Source organism: Cynoglossus semilaevis, chromosome 17 (genome assembly GCF_000523025.1).
Source record: "Cynoglossus semilaevis isolate Cse_v1.0 chromosome 17, Cse_v1.0, whole genome shotgun sequence".
Lineage (NCBI taxonomy): Eukaryota > Metazoa > Chordata > Actinopteri > Pleuronectiformes > Cynoglossidae > Cynoglossus > Cynoglossus semilaevis.
Window position 1 is genome coordinate 2,976,192 of NC_024323.1, and position 22,113 is coordinate 2,998,304.

Sequence of the window (22,113 nt, forward strand, 5' to 3'; positions counted from 1 at the left end):
CACCTCTCTTCAAGCATCAGCCCATCAATCTCCCCCTGACTGCCTTATCAAAGGCCAGTGGAAATACAGGCGCAAATACAAGCGTCTGTGGAACACAACCAATATGAAAGAGTTGAACTGATGTTGGCTGAAGTGGCATAAACAATTACATTTAAAAGGACACTGCACAAAAACCCATATAGTGCTGACATGCATGACAGCTCACGCAGAACCACAGACAGATATAGTGTAGATACAGTACTGAGCTTTAAAGGGAAATTCTTTATTTATTATAACTTCATTCCAAGTAAGAGACTTATAGCATTTTAACATCCACTTATTTAGGAAATAAGTATGTTTGATTGACAAGTCTACAAATATAAGGCTTTAAATTTAGTTTGAAGCTCTTCCTTTCAGACGCTAGATATAAACATCCAAAACCCCTGCTTTATTTTAGACCACAGTGGAATCAACAGATGTAACTTTAAGGCCCTGACGATCCAGACTTCATCTTTTTAACTTTGCCGATGTTCTCCAAAACCTACTGTTACTTTCTTAGTCAACGCTGTGACATTTTTGGTTAGTATAAAATGAAGTATTGTGAAAATACTGCTTGTTCTCTTTATCAAGATTTTTGCAGTGATTAAACCTAAAATGGTCAATGAGCAGTGATTTACAGAACTCCACTTTGGTCAACACAGACAGATTTTTTTCTATAACACAGTTCAAGTAGAAGGCCACTCTCTCATTAGTGGTGATAACAATGAAGATGTTTCTGGAAAAGTCCACTGGGGGTTGAATTTAACAGATAAACACATTTGTATTTTACTAGAAGGAAAACTGCTTTTTTTGTTCTTTTGTTATATATAAGAGTTTTATTTATACTATATTTTATATTTATATTAAAACTATTATTTACATGGACTCTTTGATGTCATTCCTTTGCAGCTACTGGATCGAAGGCTGCTAACTTTCTAAAATTGTAAAAGTGAAAAGGTGAGGATGTAAGAAATCTGTGAATATCTAGTTCCTAATTTCCACGTTCCAACATTCCTGTTCTCTGACCACGTAACAGCGCAGTCATTCCTCCACAATCATATCCCACAGGAGGACCAACCGGAGGACAGCTTGTGAACTTTCTGTGGTGGGCCCAGAATAGGAAAGATGTCAAAGGTCAGGCAAAGACATGTTTGTGCTACCAGTCGTGGGAGTGAGAGGTCACCAGGACCTTCAGCCTGACGACTCCATCACATCAGCCACATGACTAACGGGGAAAAAGAACAACAGGAGTTGGAACACACACTCACACACTCACACAAACACACACATTAGAAGGTGAGGAAATGTCCATGGTAATAAATATAAAGTGGTAAAGAAGTAAACACCAGTTTGTCAAGTGTGAGGGATAATGTGACTCAATCTGTGTGTTGCCCAGCCCTGAGGATTTGTCATACTGTACCAGCTGGCAGAACTGTTATTTACTTCATATCTTTTCAATGTTCAACCACAGAGGTCACTTTGAAGAACTTAGACAGAAGTGCAAGTAACATGGACAAGTGAGAAGATTAGAAACTTTATCAACATTAACCCGGTTGATGACCTTTATCGACAATGACTTCATACAAGAATCCACTGTGGTTTATTTATTAATTTATATAATTATCTATTTGTAACATTTTTTGAAAAGTTTTATTTTAAGCCAATTAACCAAAAAAATGAAAAATAAAATAATTTGATACCTTTTTATTGCCAAGAAGTGGATAATTAACGTCCGCATACGTGGGCGTCCTTGAGGAGGTCCGGTGGCCTCCCCCCCCTCCTCACACCCCAGGGATGATGGACTGTTGGACATGGCCTTTAATGACATTTTTCATATTTTATAATGTGTAAACACACAACAATTTGTGTTTCTGTCTTAGTATATTTCCTGGCAGGTGTGTGTGTGTTTGTGTGTGCAGTCATTTGCTGTCCGCACAGCAGCAGCTCAGACCTCCAGCTGACCTCTGACCCTTCTCCCTGTGGAGGATGTGAACCCCTGCTTACAGTAATGGCTTGTGTGCCGAGATGGAGGCAACAGGTCAACCAAAGGGCACGAGGAGAGCAGCCACAGCAGGATAGGAAGGAGTGTGAGTGTGAGAGAGAGAAGCAGACAGACGGCAGTGACAAATAAAAAAATTAATAAAAAAACACAGGAGGTGAGGGAGAGTAATGAAAGTACGAGAGGAACAGGGAGAGACAGAGGGACGGCGGGGCAGCGTTGTGATAGTGATGGTAAATTAAAAAGAGAGTAAGCGCTGACCTCCAGGCAGCAGCAATAATGAGAAAAAAACACAAGCACAATTATCAAAAATATGAATTTCTGGACCTTCAATAACTCATGTCACAATTTCATTACATTGACAAAGCTCATTGTCACCAGGATTCAGAATACTCTCTGGGAAAAAAAACCCTGAAAGGTAAAGTAATTCACTTCAACCATGAGGTAAAAGGGCAGAGAAATATTTTCAGTGTAAGACACTGCTGACAAGCTAACTCTATTTCCTTTACAATAACTGAATTGATGCCTGTAACATTTACCAGAAAAAACAATCCAACATGAAAGAACAGGAAAACAAACGTATCTGCGGCCGCATCGAAGGTTAGCCCGTGTCCTGTAGCATTTTCACAGAAAGCTAATCATTTGCTAAAGAAACAACAGCTTTCCCTAAAAAGCCAGCAACTGAAACCACTTCTTAATGTGTATAAACCTGCAGGCCATAGGCGGTATTGCCTTGAAACTGGTTTGCTACCGTACAGCAACATACCAGTGCTAAAACATCTCTGGTTCGTACACACGTGCCAGTGACTACACTGACCTGAGATGGACCCAGAGACAATGGTCATGTGCTCCATGGTCAGAGTGGTCGAATAATTTACCACTGATATAATAAGTCAACAGCAGTAAGAACATCATTTTCTCTGGCCTAGAATATTAAAGTGAATTCCCAAACTACAGATTTTTTTTCTGGAAGAGTTTGTCCTAGCACTGCTTTATTCTCCCAATTAAAAACATGTTACGCTGAAAAAGAGTTCTGTAAACTCCTTTCTGTTGACAAAGTGTAGAGAAAGCTTTACTCCCTGCTACACCCCAGGAGAGGATGAATAAATGAGAAAAAGAAGGAGCGGGAAAAGGACGCCTATTGTCTCCACTAAATAACTGTAAGCTCCTTGTAAAGACCGGTCTGGATAGAGGTTGAGGTGCTGCTGGGGGGAGGATTATCGGTTCCTTGGTATCATCTGTTTTCTGTATTCGTCCTCCAAATTGATTTTTGTTTTGTTGCTCTTGTTCCTGTCGATTGTGTCCGCAGGAGGAGGGTTGATAACGCTTTGCTGGCCAAGAGTCCCCCGTGGCCAATTTTCCCGGCACCGCAACAACACAGTCGCAAATTAAACTGTCATAACGCCCATAACCACAATTAATGACAGGGATTAGGGGCAGAAATCTGCATTACTGAACACCTTTAGGCCCACATGAGGTCTTAAGCACAGAACAGCAGAGGGAAAATATCACATGAGCCAACATTAAGCACAGAACAGCAGAGGGAAAATAGGGGAGAAAGAAATAGAGGTGAACAGAGAGGTGAGGGAGTCGGAGCGCCGACGACTCGGTAAATCTGCAGAGAGTGGACAAAGACCTGGACAACAGTACGTCAAATATTCAAGAGGAAAATAATGAACCACATACAGTAGTAGTACCTGGGATGGATTTCCTACTACGAGCATTAAGTACAGGATCAATCACCTCTTCTTAGATGTAAATCATGGTAATTGATCCTCGCAGGCCTTTTCTCAACTAAACAAGGCAGCTCACAAAATGAAAAACATTTGTAGTTCAGGTTTATTACTAAATGGTTCAACGTGATATGGCAGTGAAACGGTCTGAGCCGGGGATTAAATCATGTTTCCCCCGGTTTAAATTGCTCCCACTGGAAATTATGACCTCCTATAAACAAAAACTAAGTACCTCACTGTATACGATGGTGTGAAACTAAATGTCTGCCAAAGTTTACCTATCAGAGCGCAAGAAAAAAAAAATACTCCAGCCAAGCCTTTGTCGTCAGGACCATGACCATTGGTGAGCATGAGAGTCCCGTCCCTCACCCCTCTCCCCCGCGTACTGCCGATGACGTACAGTAGGGAGCAGGAGATAAGGGAGGAGCAGCAGGTAAACTAAATTACCTAAATAACACTGCCACTAACAGCCATTGTCACCCCACGTAATGATGTGGAAACTCGGAGTCGCTCGGCCGCAGCGGCAACGACGCTTAAATTGAATAAGGAAACGTACGGCCGGGAGAGAGTGAAGTGACAGTTATGCTGCCTGAGTTTGAAGTGAGCTTGATTATGAAACTGCCAGGGAGAACAATCTGCTCTTATATTCATGCAGACTCCGCGCTGGGCTTTAAGAGTAAAGGCATTCGACAGTAATAAAGTAAAGGTGCTGAGATAAATAAACCTGGAAGAATGTGGGTTGGAGTAGAAGAAGGTAAAAAAGAATGATTTTATTTGGTATTTGAGCAAAGAAAACAACAAAGGAGTAAAATACCTTCCTTTAACATCTGCAGAGGAAGTGTACTTGTACGCGATAAAACATGAGTTATTTATCAATAGAATAAATGTAAAACTTGTGAAAGGTGTGTGAAATAACTAGCCAAAGATTAAAGTTGATGTTAACATGAAGGTATGATCTTAGCATCAAGATTTATTGTAAATTTCGAACTATTTACTAGTCTGAGTTAAACAACCTAAAGATGTTTAACAAAAGAAAAGTTGTGTAGTACAGCAAGAAGTCCTGCCGTGAATATTAGGCACAGTGAACATACCATAATACTTCTACACAGAGACTCACATTTCTGTTCATATAAAGAAAAGACTCAAGTGAGGAAGAAAATCAATTCAATTCTTAGTTGAGAATATGTAAATTAAAATTAAAATGCTAATTTAAAAAACAAAAAATTAAACAAATCACAAATTACTATTTTAAATAATAAAATTCCTATAGAAAGCATTTCTTTCTCAACTTTTAAAGAAGTGACCAGTCAGGTAAGATTTACACAGAAAAACCCAACACTGAGACACACTTAGGGGTCACAACCCACCATTTAGTTAACATAACATAGAGGATTAAAGTTTGGAAAATCTATAGCCCCATGTTAACCTCCTACTGTGTAACTGATGTATTTATACTATATATATATTTTTTACATATGGACTGATATATATATATATATATACGTATATACATGTACATATATATACATATATACATATGCATGCACATATACCCATATATACATATACTGTACATGTACATATATGGATGTATATATATGTTTCTGTTGGGTGGTCTGGATGATTGTATATTATTGTTTATTACTCAAACTCCTTCATTAGAATATTGTATTAAATAACACACACACACACACACACACACACACACACAGACACACACAGTACCTTGTCAGCTGCAGCCAGCAGGTCTGCAGGCATCATGTGCAGGTTGGGAGCGTTTCCTGTGTGGATGAGTCACGTCATGTCTTTGAAGATATCTGGCTTCACATCGTTTATGTCCACATGGTTCTGAACCAGAGAAGACAGGAGAGAAAAACACACACAAACGGTTGATAAAAATAAATGCAAGAAAGGAAAAAAAAAACAAAACAGCTTTGACAGTGTTTCAAAGACATGAGCGTCAGAGCAGCAGTGGGTTTTCACTGTGATTGTCCCCAACAATGACTGAATTACAGTCACTCACCTTGTGCAGAACACGCAGAGGAACGATCTGTCATGTAGTTTTTTTAATAGTGTAGTGTGTGTGTGTGTGTGTGTGTGTGTGTTGGGGGTCAAATCGGTCTGAAGACATTTGGGCCAAACTACATTCTACATTGATTTAATTCTTCTTAGCATATTCCTGAAAATTAATCCTGAGCAGTCATTCCTCGACAGTGCCTGAAGCTAGCAGAGTCGGCTTTATCGCTCGGCGGCACAGTGACGGTAACCTGAGCGTTTCCCCTGCTCTGAGAGGAGGAACAAAGCAGGAAACCAATTATAAGAGAGCTTTATCGTCACCACAGTGACCGGAGGCATTTTAGCAGGGTCAAGTTGAGTGTGCAAACAGCTTAGTGCATTTGTGACAGCTTGGACGGCTCAACGGCAGCGAAAACAGACAGGGAAATAATGGGAGCAGCCGTGTCTTTTCACAGGAAATTAGAAATGAAACAGAGTGACTTGAAAAAAATAAATTAAGTAGACGTCACTTTATTATTTTTCATGGCCACGCACGTTGGACACAATGTCCACTCAGTGTCCTCAGACATGGAGAGCGTCTCACCTCTCACCTGTCTGCCTGCTGTGATCAATCTACTGCAACATTAACAGAAGCCACAGATACAAACACATTCTCTGTGTTTCTATTCTGGCTGATTGGGCGTTGTACAATGTATTCAAACTGATACCTTTTTGCTGTTTTTTTTGTTTTTTTTTGTTCTTTCTTCAGTTTTTAGGAAACAGCACCGCACAACCACACTGACAGTCACATGAGAAGAACTAATGTGACTTAATTGCAAATGGAAGTGTAGTTAGAGGACGCGATGAGAGCCTTTATTCACGAGGCAGTCATCAACTATTAGCGTTTCTTTAGGAGTTTATTCGTCTCTCCTTAACACAGACGTGCCGCCAAGACACTTTAAAGTATCATCACTGCCGGTGAAAGGCGTTAACCCGTTTATCTGTTTCCTCCAAACCCCCTGTCGCGCCGTGTGCTCCCCTCTTCTCCCTCTTATTCTGATGAAGAGGCCCACTTAAACGGCAATTAAGATGCATTTCCTGGCTTTATAATTTCCCTACTGGAGCTGCACAGGCATCAATATTCTCTGACATGACGGCTAAATCACAGAGGTTCAATCACACCAGCTCACATGACCAAGTGAGGCGCAAGGCTCCTCTCCATCACACACACACACACAAAACAGATACAGCGTGCAGTATACGCTCGGCCACTAAGATAAATCTGGATTTAATGCAATATAAACTGCACCGTGGGCCACAAAAATAACTTACAGAAGCTCAGTTTAAACTGCAATAAAAGTGACTCGGTTAAGTGCAGACAATGGATGAAATGGTTTGGTCGCCACTGAAGTGGAAGTGAAGAGAAAGACACACACATTGATGGTCTTAAAAATGAATGCAAATAAGGGAAGGATATGATATGTACACTTCAGAATGGACACTTTTTTTATTATATTTTAAAAGAAAAAAAAATCCCATGATGCACCACCAAACCACTGCTGGCGTTTGTCAACATATGTCGACCTATACAGTATGTCACTCACCTGTGCTATCACAGTGGTGACATCATAATCTAGGAAACACATCAGAAGAGTCTGACTTATGCCTGGGAGTCAAAATAAAGGGCAAGAAAAGCTCGCCGTAGGTCGATGATGTCATAAACTGAGCTCCCGTGTATTTAACTCCACACTGTTTATACCATATCTTCTATTCCAGTGTTTCCAAAACTTTTTTTTCTGGGGACCCGTATTTTACAAGTCACAAACCTTCGTGACCCAGACGACCCCAAAAAAATCTCTTGCGACCCACCTGCGGGTCGCGACCCAGTCTTTGGGTAACGATGTTCTATTCTGCACTGATGTAGGACAGTATCTCAATTCTGTGGTTGTGTTGTACTGTACAGATATAACTGTAAACTGTTTCATCTCACCCATTAATCACAGAAGAAGGACAAAGACAAAGTGTCCTCACCTTCTGTCTTTTCCCCGTCTCCTGACAATCGTAGCCCTGAACACTGGTGAGACGAGCTGAAACAGAGAGGACGAGACACACTGTTACTGTGAACAATGCTGATACATGGTAAGATCTTTGATTTGATTTGATTCTGTCACTGGTTTGACACAGGATGACAGCAGTGACAGTTAAGGAACGACCGTGTGAGAAAAAAAACAGTTGACTCCTTCCTCCTCCTGCCTCCTCCGACAAACTGTGTAAAGACTTCTCGGGTGTTTAGCGAGCGTTTAACGCTGACAGACAGAGGCGCCGAGATCTTATGTGAAGCATTATGCTTTAATTAGGGTCTGTCTTCCCGTTTTAGAACTTGGTCACCTGCTGCCACTCAGCACAGTTCATTTTCACACAGCAGCACTCTATAGACTATACACTGTTTTTTAAACTCTTTATTATATTTTTTCTATATACCAATGTTGTCTATCTTCATTCCTTCAGGTTGTCCATTATCTTAAGAGTCTGCCTCACGTCACCCGTCGACCTTAAAATTATTAACAGTTTTTCCTCATTTATATTTTTATTAAAATTGTGAAAGTCTTATATGGTACTCTGATATGTTAAGAAAGAAATGATCACCACATAAATGCATTATTAGATCCTTAATACTTTATATTTTCAAAAAAGTATCAAAAGTGAGAAAATGTCAAAGAAATGTATATCAAATATGTCAAACCTAAGGAGTCCAACCCACCACATGTCCTGAGAACTTAAGTTTGTGGATGTCTGTATATATACTGTATACATGCACACGTGTGTGCGTGTATAAATCAAAAAGACAGGGAAACACAATTTGTATATATTTATTTAGGTTGTATGAAACATTTTTTCTGGGTTTTACTAGTTCTTACAAATAACAAGCTCCACATATGACCAACGGGGGGGGGTTATGTTGCCTTTAAGCCAGTTTCAGATGAGGTTCAGCCTGAATAACTTATGGGGTTTCTGAATAAAATTGTATATTTGAATGGCTTCCATTTGAATGAGTCAGAGGAATATTTTGTTTTTATTAGGAAACAGTTTGTTGCCATTTCCATTCTCGGAGTTTTAATGTCGTACAGATTGTTTGAATGAGTCAGAGTTTTTTTTCTCGGAGTTTTAATGTCGTACAGATTTCGTAACACTTTCTGTCCTCACTTCTTTACTGTTGACTTTTAAAATGTTTTGTTTCGTCTCCCAAAATGTGACTTATGAGTCCAAACACTTTCACAGAGAGTTACTTTTAACAAAACATAAAGAAAATACTTTTGTGATCTTCTATGTTAAACATGTGTGGCAGAAATATATAAAGTATATCGAGAATTTACCACATTTTGACGTTGCGTACCAACCTGTCTTCAAACTCAAAGGCAGAAAAAATTTCCCAAAAAAAGAAGTGTGATCTAAGCATTGGTGCGTCCATACCAAAAAACAAAAAAAAAAAATCATAGTTACTTCTGTTTAAAGCTCATAGCGTGACCTTCAAACCTGATCATCTGGTTCAGTTGCTCACATCACACACATTAAAATAACACAATAACTAAAGTATAAAATAATTACCTCGTGACACCACATGCTCCGGCCCTGACCTTCTCTGTGAAGGTAGCTTGTTTCAACTTTATTAATAGAACCGGGGCTACAGCGGATTAACAGTTGTTTACTGGCAGTAAAATAATTTCCCTCAACAAAGGTTAGAGCTCGGCCTTTCACGCAGACTCACACATCACACAATGATGGGGTTTTTTTTTACATGTTCCACTTTGTTTAATGACAGGCTCAACGAGTACGGCCGTGTTGCTATTTTCCAATGAAGGCTTAATTACCTTGTGATTAAAATTTAACAAGTGTTTACCATGTTATTAAGTGTGTGTCAAAGTCAGTGGTATGCTAATTAATTGGAGTACCTAATAATCAGTTATTAACTGAAGAGCCAGCTACTGAGTAAATGACTCCTCTGGAAACATGCTTTTCTGATGGTAACGAATGTATATCGCGCTGCAGCTGCATCGACAAGCAAAGAAATCCAAGTCCACCTTGTCAGAGCCACTGTACATCTGTGTATCATGTTACACCAGTGTTTTTATACTATGATACAGTTGAGGGGAGAAGTAGTGTACAAGCTTCAACAGGAGAGAAAATAACAGTACATATAACTAAACAAATGTAATTTTTAATGAGTTAAAGAGTTAAAAAACAAAACACTGAGCCTAAGCACAGACCTGAAGCCTTCAGTAAACTTTTTTTCCAGGTAAGAAAGCTGCTAACATATTCTACTTTTTTTTATTTTATGACTGCATAAAAAAACAGTTAGTGTCTGGGGAACAGTGCACCAAATGGGAATTGAAGTTATGACTAACTTTTTAACTGTCAAGCTTTACCAGTAAGGTACAAAATAAAAAAAAAAGTGTTTTTACATTTCTTTTTTCTTTCCCAGAAATTCTGGTTGGTTTGTTGTTTTTCTGCAAGTGTCAGAGTCACGTTAAGCAAAAGGCCAGACTTTATTTTCTTCTAAACTGAAAAAGAGTTTATGAACAGAAACCAAGGTTCGAGATCGCTGTATAATCACCTACAGTATATTAAAATAATGATAGTTGCAAGTGTTTCCTTGCTCAGTACAACTTCAACAACTGTTGATCCTGAGGTTAGAAAAGAAAAGCTACGGTTTGATCCTGAAATGGTTTGAGACTAAACCGAACTAAAACGTTGTCTTAGGTTTAACATACAGTATAAACCTACAAAACGTCTATCCGTTCTAGTTTAATGATAGTGAGCTCATACTGCAGTAACAAAGAGATGAAGAGGAAGAGAGACTGGGGGAGAAAAGGAGAGGAGCCTCTTCCCTACAGCCTTGAACAGGCTGTGAAAAAACTCGATTATGAAATGCAAAACAAGGGAGAGAATTGTTGTGGGAGGGTAGAGCTGATGGTCAAAGAGCCAAATTAATCTGTGGGTCAAAGAGACGTAACATCACAGCATTTGAAATGTTGTTACACATCATGTCTCTGATTACAGAACATCTGTGTACGCCACAAAATCATACAGGGGAGTGGGCAGGGTGGCTGCTTTGTTTGGTTCACTGTGAAGAAGAAAAGGCAGGATGAGGAGGGGTCTATACAGGAGGAGAAGGTGGGGGGGGGTCACGGGAAGTGAGGAACGGGGATCAGGAGAGTTACAAAAGAGTGAAAAATTAGGAGAGAATCTCTGAAGTCAGAGGAGGAGACGGCAAGACGAGAGCAAAACAAAGAGGAAGTCGTGAGTTAGGAAACATTAAGGTAATGAGGAGAAGTAGGAGCAAAAGACAAAAGGGAATTTAGAAGAGGTAAGAGAGCAGAGAGAGAGAGAGGGTGTAGAGATCACCTGCTCCAAAAGCAGCCAATTTGAGTTGCTCTCCTTCCATCTTTGATCCATCCCTGTTTCCCCAGTGATGAAGAACCAGAGGAGACGCATGAGAGGGAAAGAAACAGGGACGGAGGGCCTGACAGAAAGAACCACAGAGACAGGGATGGGAGGGCAGCAAATAATTAAATAACACGGCCCCATGCACACACACACACACACACACACAACAAATCCATTAATGAACAGTCTCTCCTCCGTCTCCACGGAGACACAGTTCACCAGTTCTCTGGAACTTTTCCTTCTCCCTGATGCTGTGCATCATACAAAGTGTCAATATCTGCAGCAAACTGTTCAGAATGCACCGTGTTTGTTTCTCCTCCGTGGCCATGTGACCATGTCGCATCATAATGGAGTCTTCACAGCCCAAGAGCAGAAACACAGGTGCTAAATATGCCAGTGGCTTTGGTAAGTGAAGATACTTCACATGTTCATACCCAAGCATCCGTGTGGAAAGGAGTGATGGGATTAAAATGTGTATTAGAGTTTCCCCCAACTTTAGTACACAGAGTACACAGCAGAGAGGAACACTTGGATAATACTCTGACAAAATACAACTGGGAAATTGAGAGGGAGAATAGTTGTAAACTGGAACTGTTATGTGAAGACACTGCTGTTTTGTTTATTGTTGTTGTTGTTGTTGTTAAATATTTATTAGTCAAATACAATTTTAGTAGTATTTACATAAAATCCTACATAGAATCTCTGAGACTTCACTAGGAACACGCTAAAATTAAAAAATAAATAAATACATAAATACACACAAACACATACTTGCATATATACATATGCAAGTATGTGTTTACTAAAAACATAGAAACCTGTACTCACTATTCTGTCTAAAACTAGTTCTCTCTCTATGAAAGCTGAGAGTTAACTTTACCTTCTTTTTTTCTTTGTTTGTTTGGAAGTTTATTTTTGTTTGTTTGTTTTAAGGGTAGGTGTTAACCACCAGCTTCAAAAACTACAACATGACGATTTTCGGATGAGCAAAGTCGAGGTTTGAAAAACAGCAGCAGAATGGCAATGAGAGGGTTTGGAGTTTGTTCTTAATCCACTCTGTGATCCCAAATAAACTTCATGATATTGATTCTAAGGCTCTGTGGAGGACAATCAGCACCTGGCAATGGTCCAACATTTGTTATCCTGGTCAGGGGGATGCGGTGTTTTTATTTGTTTGTTTTTGGCAGGCAGCATGCTTGAAACCACTGTAATCACACAGTCAGAGGTCAAGTCTGGATTTAACATCCGTTGTTAAAACATAAGTTTACAAGGTTTGTATTTAGGTTAGGTTCAATTTATATCGTTCCTACTTCCTACTGTTCCTCTTTTCTTTGGGTACTTTCCATAACTGTTGATTTGCTACATCTTGGTACTTTCCCAAACTCCTCCTTTATGACTTTTAAAAGTTGACTCTATACTTCTCTATTGTAAATAATTCTAATTTTCCATTTGACCTTTGCTTACTCTGCTGGATTTTATTTCTACAACTTTTCAAACTGTATAAGAAATCCTTAACTAATAACTTGTGCCCAGTATGATACACTGTGACTTTATAGCTGCTGTACTCAATCCTAACTGACAGCCCTTAGGTTCTCACTAAGAGAGGAGAGTTCAGCACCATGGACAGATCCCCTCTGTAAGCCCAACTTAAAAACAGTGACACGTTTGGTTTTTTCCTACTTGTTTTTCTTACCTTATTGACACCTCTGAGTGAGAAGTGAAAAGACAACAGATGCAGACAAACCCACAAATGTACATGTGAAGAAGAGGAACAGCTCCACAGTCAGAGCAATTAACACAACAATTGACAATTTCAACAAAATCTGAATCTAAAAATGCCATACAGTAACTGCAAGATCACATGTGTTCACATGACCTATTGAATACCAGGGTTTACAGTGTTAACATTGCACATGGTCTAACCATCCTGTCATGAAGCTGTCAGTAAAGAGTGAGTATGTCCCTTTATTACGGCCAATAGTTCTCACAGAGACCAATTAATAACATGCTATTTCTATAAATAGACTAAATAAATCAGTCATTCAAACATGCTGTGAATGATTAATGTGGCTCCTCTGCCTCTCTGATCAATACATCAGCCACTCAATATGGGGGCTATTCAAAAGGCAACTCGTTGCCTTCTTTGTATCACTATCAGAGTTGTTCGTCTCTCAAACAAGCCAGAAAATCAGTGTTGAAGTCAAATGGTGTGTGTGAGAGTCTGTGTCTGTTTGTGTGTTTACATGAGAGTTGTCTGTACGTCTTCCCCGCTGACTTCACCACCTGTTCCAGACAATGTCAACCTGAGTCATTTATCTCTCAACAGGACTCACCACACACACACACACACACAAACATTCTTTTTTCTTCCTAGTTCGACGGACTTGCAGTTTTTACCTCACTGTATAATTAAATTAAATTATAAATAATTCACCTTTGGCCTTATTGGATCACATTAAATACATAACTATCAACTAGGAGTCACAAAGCTGAAGGATGAGTTTTAAGAGACTGCACAGAGTATTCTCATATACTGCAGTACATTTGTATTGCTGGGAGTGCATGCAGCTCAGCAAGTAAACGTTACTAGCAGGTTTTATCATGTCCTTTGAAATACCTGAGGCAGATATGGAGAGTTGTGCCTTATTACGGAGAGGTCAATGTTGCATTGCACTTTTTATATTATTATTATTATCTATTTTGAATATCTTAAAGGTGAAGCAAAACGTTACATCTGGAACATCAACAGCTGTGTCTGTGTTCATCAAAAATGACTGAACTCTCAGGGCTGCAGCAACCTGCAATAATGCAGAAAGTCCACTGGGGCTGTTTTTCTAAGGTGCCATTTAACAATATTCACCAGCAGCCATTACTCTTTTTTTTTTCACCAAAAAAGTACAGTATGGTCAAACTAAAGAGTGACCACAGCCTCAGCATCCCTGCAATTGGACTTTGCCTTTACAGCTTTAGCTCCACAGACCTGCAGCACAACTCACTCCCAGTGGAATGCAGCTTCTCTCTCACCTCAGTCCGTCTACGGGCTCAATGCCACTCACATCCATCTATTCACCCCGCACAAAAAAGAGTACAAAAGGAGAAGCAGCACATACAATGGAGAAAATGCACAGCAAGCAAAAAAAATGAATGTCAAGAAACCTTGTTTGCTCATGATGGAGGTTTGAGGGTTAGCCTGAAGGGGACAGAACGGGAGAGAGAGAGAGGGAAAATAATAAAACAGAAGTGAAAAGATTGAGAAAAGGGAGGAGGGGGACTGATGTAGGGATCATAAAGAGCAGGAACAGTACCGATGCAGAGATACCAGGTCACAGACAGAAGAGAAGGAAGCTCCTAGACATAGACACATGCAAACAACCACAGAGATCTGCAGTTGTTAGATGGACGTTGCACATTTTTTGTGACGTTGTGGAGGTGAGTGGCCCGTCTGAGTGGAGTGTCAACATCTTAGAATGTGTTGCTAATGTATTCATTACAGAGAGGTCCAATGTCCATTTCAGGGATGAACAGGCTGAACATGGAAACTCTATGAAGAGAGACCATCCAGGATCAAACTCTGTTTTACTGTAAGGCAAGAGAACTAACCACTCCTCCACTGTGTGGCGACTTAAATTCACTTTATTTAGGTGTTCAACATGATCGGCTTTATCATCTGATACCTGTATTCATTCAGCTGCAGCTTTACAGCTGGACTTTCTCCTAATCCTGGCTGGTATTACCGACTCCAGCTGATCAATACTACGAAGTCCAACTCTGTTCAATCCTCCTCTAGTTTTCAATACGATGATGTATGTCAATACATTCATCTCCAGGCCTTACAAAGCAGAGCTTTTCTTTCTTTTTCTTTTTCTTTTTTTAAATCGTGTGCAATGATGCCTGACATTGTCCTGCTGGAAAATCCATGTCTTGATGGAATTATGTTTGTCCAAAATTCCAATGACACTATTACAAAAGTTAATATCCTTGGATGCATGACTGCTGATGAACCGCACAGGCTTCAGCATCTTTGCTAATAATAACATAATTATTGTTGTTGTTTTTTTTTCATAAATGGTCAGAACATTCAATCTGAAAAACCTCAGAGAATTAGGTCCAACATCATTCTACTCTGATTTCATATCTAATCTTTGTTTCTAGTTCTTTCTAATGTGTATTATTTTTTAAAAGCAACAAGTTTATCATTTTAAGCTGATCCCAGGTCATAGTACAGTGTAGCCAAGAGCTAATTGTAACAATGACAATTCTTCTCCAAGTTTGTAGTTCATTACAGTAGTATATGTGTGAATGTCTACATTTGTCCAGCACTTTTATTTTAACAGGCACAGCCATTTTAAAATACTGATGGCGATTCAGATAAGCTGATAGAAAAGGAGAGGTGTTGATGTGAGTTAGAGGAGTACGAAGACACAGCGAGACGTAAACATGGGAGGGATGGACAAACAGATGGACAAAGAGACGGAGGGCAAATGACAAAAGTTCAGTGAGCTAGAGTCGGATTAAAAAAAGAAATTGCTTTAAGAGTGAAGCTTGTAGGTATGGATCCAGCCTGGGTACACGCTGAAAAAATAAACAAGTACTGAAAAACCAATTGGAGAGGAAGTCTGTGAGTCTGGTCAATGTGCCTCAGTATAAATAGGCCAATTAGCATGGTGGAGTCGTTGCTGGGCTCTCAGATGCAGCCTGGTGAAGCTGGTCTAATTACGGGCTAACTTGACCAATTATTCCACTGTTTAACCAGGCGGAAGAGAAATCTAAGCACCTGGTTATTTCGACACACCGGCTGCCCTGACAGTCTTCACGCTATTGGCTGTCATCTTTGGTCATTGTCAACCCTCCTGCAGATCCTGCTTGGATCTCTCTGCCAAAGACTCCCTAGACCGCAAATACATACAGGGCTACAGCTGATTAACATTCCCTTGAACTTTTTATGTTAATTTATTGCATACATTAAAATTATTCATCCTTCGAATAGAATATTCTAATTAACCTGTCCCCAAAGTACAAACTTATTTTACAAACACTGGAATTTGCATCCTGAGGTCACGTGTTTCCAGGTCATTTCAAGGAAATTAATTTAAAAAATAAAAAAAGAGTCTTCCTTAATTAAAAGAAAGGTAGGGTTAAAGAATTCAACTTTGCCAGCAACAGACAAAGCAAATTGGGAAATAACAAAACCCACGATGCATTTAGGCTCCTTCTTGCCTCTCTAATTGAACGCTCAGGTGAAAGAATGCTTCTCTGTTCATGTAAGTGCTGCTGGGACCGTGGTCCTGAAGATGCAAACAATGCAGAAATGGGAAGACACAATGACTCAATGAGCCAAAGCGCTGGCAGCAGGAGAAACCACAGACCCTCAGAGGCAGCAGGTGGGGAAGGTTGTTAGAAACCGCCCATAAAAACTAGTTCCAGGGTCTATGTCATGGTCACTCATTAACATACGTGGTTGGTCTTGTCTTCTCACCTAAATCTCCTGTTCGCAGCAACATCAGGTCAATTTGGGGTTGGTGCTGCAGGGATGTTTTGTTGCACTTTTGTCTCTTCTAAGGGCTCATGCACGTCAGCGGCCATTGTTTTTTTTACCCTTAGCAACTGCTGAAGTCACACTGAAGGCAGTGCTCACTGTTTTGTGGGGATTCCAGACGAGTAGACACTGACGGGAGCACTAGCAGCTCATTGGCTGCTGGTCAGAAGATTGTTGTTGCTAAGGTTGTGGTTCACACGTCAACACAATTTTGCATCATCACTTGAAGAGTCTAGTTGAAAGTGGTGTTCCCAAACACCTGATATCAGTGGTAATATCAGGTGTTTTTGTTTACCGAAACCCTCTTGGGAGTCTGGTCAACTTAGAGCCATAGAAAAGTATATTAAATGGTGTAGAAGCAATCTTGGACTAGGGTCTGCTTTAAAAAAGGAGGAATGGGTGGGGCGACAATGAGGGTGTGGCCTATTTGGCTCAGGAAAAACAAGATATCTCTGCAGTAAGAACAAACTCCACTTCACATTTAATAATCACAGATAATTTATTCATTCATTTAGTCAAAGTAATGGTTGGCTAAAGATATTATAAATCATCCAACACAATCTTTGAAGATCCATGACAAATTCTGCGCCAGTCAGCCATTAAATAAATCAGCCTGACCAACTGTCTGCTCGACTGGCTTATGCTTATTTAAACCCTTCGGGTGTCAATAGTGAAGAAGGCTTCTGTACGAACGCCTGGATACAGAATAACACTAATGAAGAATCATTGACGGTGAATCACCACAATCATCATTTGTTTTGATAATTAAGTTCCCAGGACAAGTACTTACTAACAGGCTCATCCCCCAGTAGTCCCTCTGACATCAAGAAGTCATAAGCTTTCCCATCTCAACCCTCCAGGCAACGCAGAGTTAAAATTGAGTTTTGGTTCCCAGATGATTTATTCACACAGCATCAATCTTTCCTGCCTGTTTATGTATTTGTTTATGGATCTACAGTGTTTTACCATGCGTAAAATTGTTTGAAAAAGGATTAGAAAAAAATCAAAAATCAAATGAAGTTCATTAAGTTACGGGATATTTGCTTCTTTTACCCCCAGCCTCCACCTCCTCCCTGCTGCCTCTGTGCGATTTTAAAACCTGTTAACATGGGAATGAGGATCAGGGATCAGAACTGACACACACACAGACAGACAAACATCCTAAGGAATCTTTTCCTTCAAGGTGATTTACTTCCTTCTCACTATCAAAATATGTTCATTTGCAGATTGTCACATAATTTGCACATTCCTCATAGCTTTGCTGACCCAACTGGACAAACATTTCCTAAAGCAGGTGGTGATTTCTATTCTGTAAATTCCAATCAGTCAGCTTGGATATTTCTTTTCACTACAAACACTGCTGTAGGAGAATCCCATCAAAAGGAGGAAAATTCTGTTCAGAGCAGAACAGAAATATTTGTTAGCTTTAATTACAGATTTGCTCTGTTTATTTATAAAATGCCAGTAAAGAGTGTGTGATGTTATCTGTGGTCTGGAAATAGTAGGACAATTAATATCTATTACACTTGAATTCATTTCTTTGTTTGTTGCTGAATATAATAAGGTGGATTTCATTTGCTGGCCGTTTATATAAACATAAACCGCATAAATCCAAGAACTGCTGGTTTCAATCTAAACCAGCTTAATCTTGTCTCAGGTCTGGTGCACAGCAGCCATTGCCAGCTTTTTATAATGCATGACTAACCCTCCACTCTCAAGCCGGCCAAAGTAAACAGAGATGACGTTGGCTTGATGTCACGGACACTTTCAGCATCACTCTTTCAATAAATAAGAAAAATAGGAACATCTTCTTATTTATTGGCCACAACAAAAACAAAAACAGTCAACGGAGTGAAAGATGAGGATTACGTTTTAGCAAAAATGCACAGGTCGTCACCTGATGGGTCAATGAACTGATTAAAGTGAAGGATATTAAGTTACACTGATACGGCCATGACATCATTAAACAAAAATAGCCCTAAACCTAGTAAACAACAGTCAAAAATAAACCCCTAATATCCAGGCAGATGATCTTCAACCTCACACTCTTTAATTGCAGCCTTTTCATTGCATCCGCGTTATTAAAATCTGCAAAAGATAAATAAATAAAAACATTTGAAACGTCTAATTTTGACATGACGGTGATGGTGCAGCTTTAATTTGGTCAAAAGTCATCTCATACCACAGGGGGAAAAAAAATCAAACACTGCCAAGTGTATTAAAAGAAGCTGGAATAAATAAACAAGAAGCACCGGCAGCCACTGAAGGGTTAGATTTAATGATATCACACTTGTTAGGTGGTAACACTGTTTATTTTTGGGAGGATTATGGTTCATCAGTGGAACCTTTATTAAAATCCGCTGTGAAATACAGATTCAAATTGCCACTTATGCATGACAGGTTACAATTATTACAATTACTGATGCCTGTCAGAACTCTATTCAATTCCTGCTACTGCAAAAAAATGTTCCACATCCTCGTCTCTGCGAGATGAGGAATGGTGGGTTTGATATCTGTAGTTTAATTATTTAAAAAAAAATGTTGAAAAGAGATCCAAGTGTTACTTCCCTGACATTTGACACACATTTTAGTGGCAACTTTTTCCATTTCAGTATTTCTGTCCAAAATGTCTTTTTGATCTACAGCTTATGTTTAAAACCAATCTAAAAAAACAAAAATCATTCGTCTCTTTTCTTTGTTTTTTGTTTGGTAAGTCCATTATCCAATTACAGATCTTGGTTTACTTTGAATTATTAAAGAGAATTAAAGGTGCCAGAAACAGGGGTTTGTGGTTTTGCCCTCATTCCGTTTTGGCTAAGACACAGTTAAATAAATGGGCTGCAGCTCACGTTCAACAGCTGCATGGAAAGGAAGATAATGTCTTTGTCTTCTGTTTTTGCCAAGTGTAAACCAAATCTCTAGATACAGCCGTTCTCCCTCACCCCGTCCCTCTTTGAATCTCCCCTGTGCCGGTGTGCGTGTCCCTGGGTGTGTGTGTGTGTGTGTGTTGAACGGTGTGCAGAGAGGGTGCAGCTGGAGCATCTGCAGTCGTCTCCTCTGACAGCAGCACAGCATATGGCAGGGCCCTGTGAAGGATGGGTGCTGTCACCCAGCAAAGTGCTTACCCACCGGCAGCAGAGGCAAGCCACACTAACACCACGAGGAAGAGGAGGTAACAGCTGAACGTCAGCAGCCCACTCATTAATTTTCCCACCGCCACATCTCCCCAGGAGGCACACGGTGAAGGAGCTTTAAAGAAAAGACCTCCGACCAGCCAGCAGTGGCCGAGGCAGCGGTCACAGCAGATTACAGTAACTGCCTTCAAAGATGCAGACGATAAACCAATAAGAAGAAGGGAAAAAAACACTAGCTCATCTTCCAATTTGCACATCCAGGCACAAATCATCACCTTTAATCATCACCTTTTTCCCTGTTTCCTCGTGAACATACTGTATATTAATTTCTGAAAAAAAATACATCAACAGTTTTTTTTTAATTAACATTACCTCCATTTCATTTTCCTCTTCCTCCCATGCACAAAACTGCTTTGACAAGAGTAATATTAATCTTGAAATCTTGATCCTCATCAGTATGTGACGAGATGACTCATCGGCAACACTGACGATTTAGAGCAATAATATAAAACAAGACTCTGTTCTACTGTTAAACTACCGTAATGACCTATTTTTGTCTTCTAGACAAAGTTTGGTGTTATTACACTGGATGAGGTGAGACTCCACACATAAATCACACAGCATGACTCTATTTACAGTGTGACCCGCAACAGCAGGATGAGAAAAATAGTAGTGAGGGGTTAAAATTTGGAAAGTTTTTTACAAACCATTTCCTGGTCATACACATTTACTTGTCTAATTTTGTACCTATTGCTAATGTCTAGTGCTTCATGAAGAAGGAGGATCAATCTATGGCCACTATTGGCTGTGGTTAAATTTGAAAAACAGCAACAGTTGTTTTCCCCAAGAGAGCGTCATTTAAAAGAGAAGTCTTAATCCACCGATGCCTGAGCCTGACCTGAACCACTGAGATCACAAAAAATTGTTGCTTTTTCACACAGCTGTATGGTGTAGCACTGCAACAAGGTTCAGTGACCTCTGACCTACAGTAGAGGTCAACCTGCCAACATGGAGGTAAGTCGTAGGTTAAATTGTGTGTAGAATTGTTCTTCTTTATGCTATTGCAATTTTTGAAAGTGTACTGTACTTTTGAGTAAAAATGTTGAAACCCAATCAAAGTTCATTTTGTTTTCCTACCTTGGCTCGGGGAAATATCAATGTTTTGTTTTTTTGTTTTTTTTTTAACCAATAACACAGAAGCCCAAATGGCTTTTCCCTCAATTCTGCTCTGTTTTGATTAAAAACACGTCACATTACAGAAGATTAAAATGTTCTAATTTCCTTCACAAACGCTAACTGTTTTAATTAGAAAATATTAATGAAGTACGCCTTTTACTCAGTCACCTTACAGTCATGTTCACAGGATCTAAAAAAATATTTGAAGACTGTCTCGCATCACTTTAATGTGTAAAACAGACAGCAGCTAAAACATGTTGTGGTTCTTCAGTTTGAAAAATGATTAAAACCTGATCAAAACAATATGATCACTGACGGTCCTGTCACCATCAGCTGTCATTTGTCTCTGTCTGCGAAAAAAATAAATACTTCTTTTTTTATTTTCGTCTTTGTACCATTTATTGCTGGTATTGGAACAGCACCCTAACCCCGTGTCTTTCTGCTTCTCAGCAGCCAATTTAACATGACTGACAGACAAGTTTCACCATAAACTTCTTCCTTCCAAAACAATTCTTTCCATTCCATTTTGTCAATCAAACCCTACTCTCAGAGAAGTGAAACCTCCCTACGACTGTCATCCATTCAAGGTTGATTTTCCGGCAGCTTTCGGGACCAAACATTTGTCTTATATGAAAAGTCCTCCACCTTATGCATTCTCCTGTTGCTAAATCACAGGAGGTTATAAAGATGTGGGAGGATGGGGGGGGGGGGGGGGGAAACGCTTCTTACCTCTGAGTCTCATTACAGGAGGAACACGAGGAGGGAAGAGAAACAACTTATTCCCATTAAACCACACTTGAACAAAATCCACCTTTTGTTACTTCTTTTTTTTTTATCAGGTATAATGTTCTATCTTATCTCTTTGGTTCAATCTTTACCCACACGTCCGCCAGCCGTGCACTCAGCGTGGCCACTTTTCCTTCCCTTCAATCTCCCACGTCTCCTCTCCCCTTCTCCTTTATCGCTGCTTGTCCCTTATGCCCCTTTCTTGACAGTGAGCACAGCACCTTTAATGTGAGCTATCTTCTCATTAAATAGCTGCAGGTGTCTACAGCACTTTGGCAGCAGTGGAGAGGG

At 39.8% G+C, this 22,113-nt stretch overlaps 1 long non-coding RNA gene across 1 annotated transcript in view; it reads right to left on the minus strand.

Moving 5' to 3' along the window:
• The window catches only part of LOC103392654 (uncharacterized), a 92,287-nt gene that overhangs the window by 26,395 nt on the left and 43,779 nt on the right, over nt 1-22,113 (minus strand). Inside the window, exons 4-5 of the long non-coding RNA XR_522938.3 lie at nt 7,777-7,832; nt 5,476-5,598 (exon numbers count right to left, since the gene is read on the minus strand). This is a non-coding gene — a long non-coding RNA (uncharacterized LOC103392654). The remainder of the gene's footprint in view (nt 1-5,475; nt 5,599-7,776; nt 7,833-22,113) is intronic.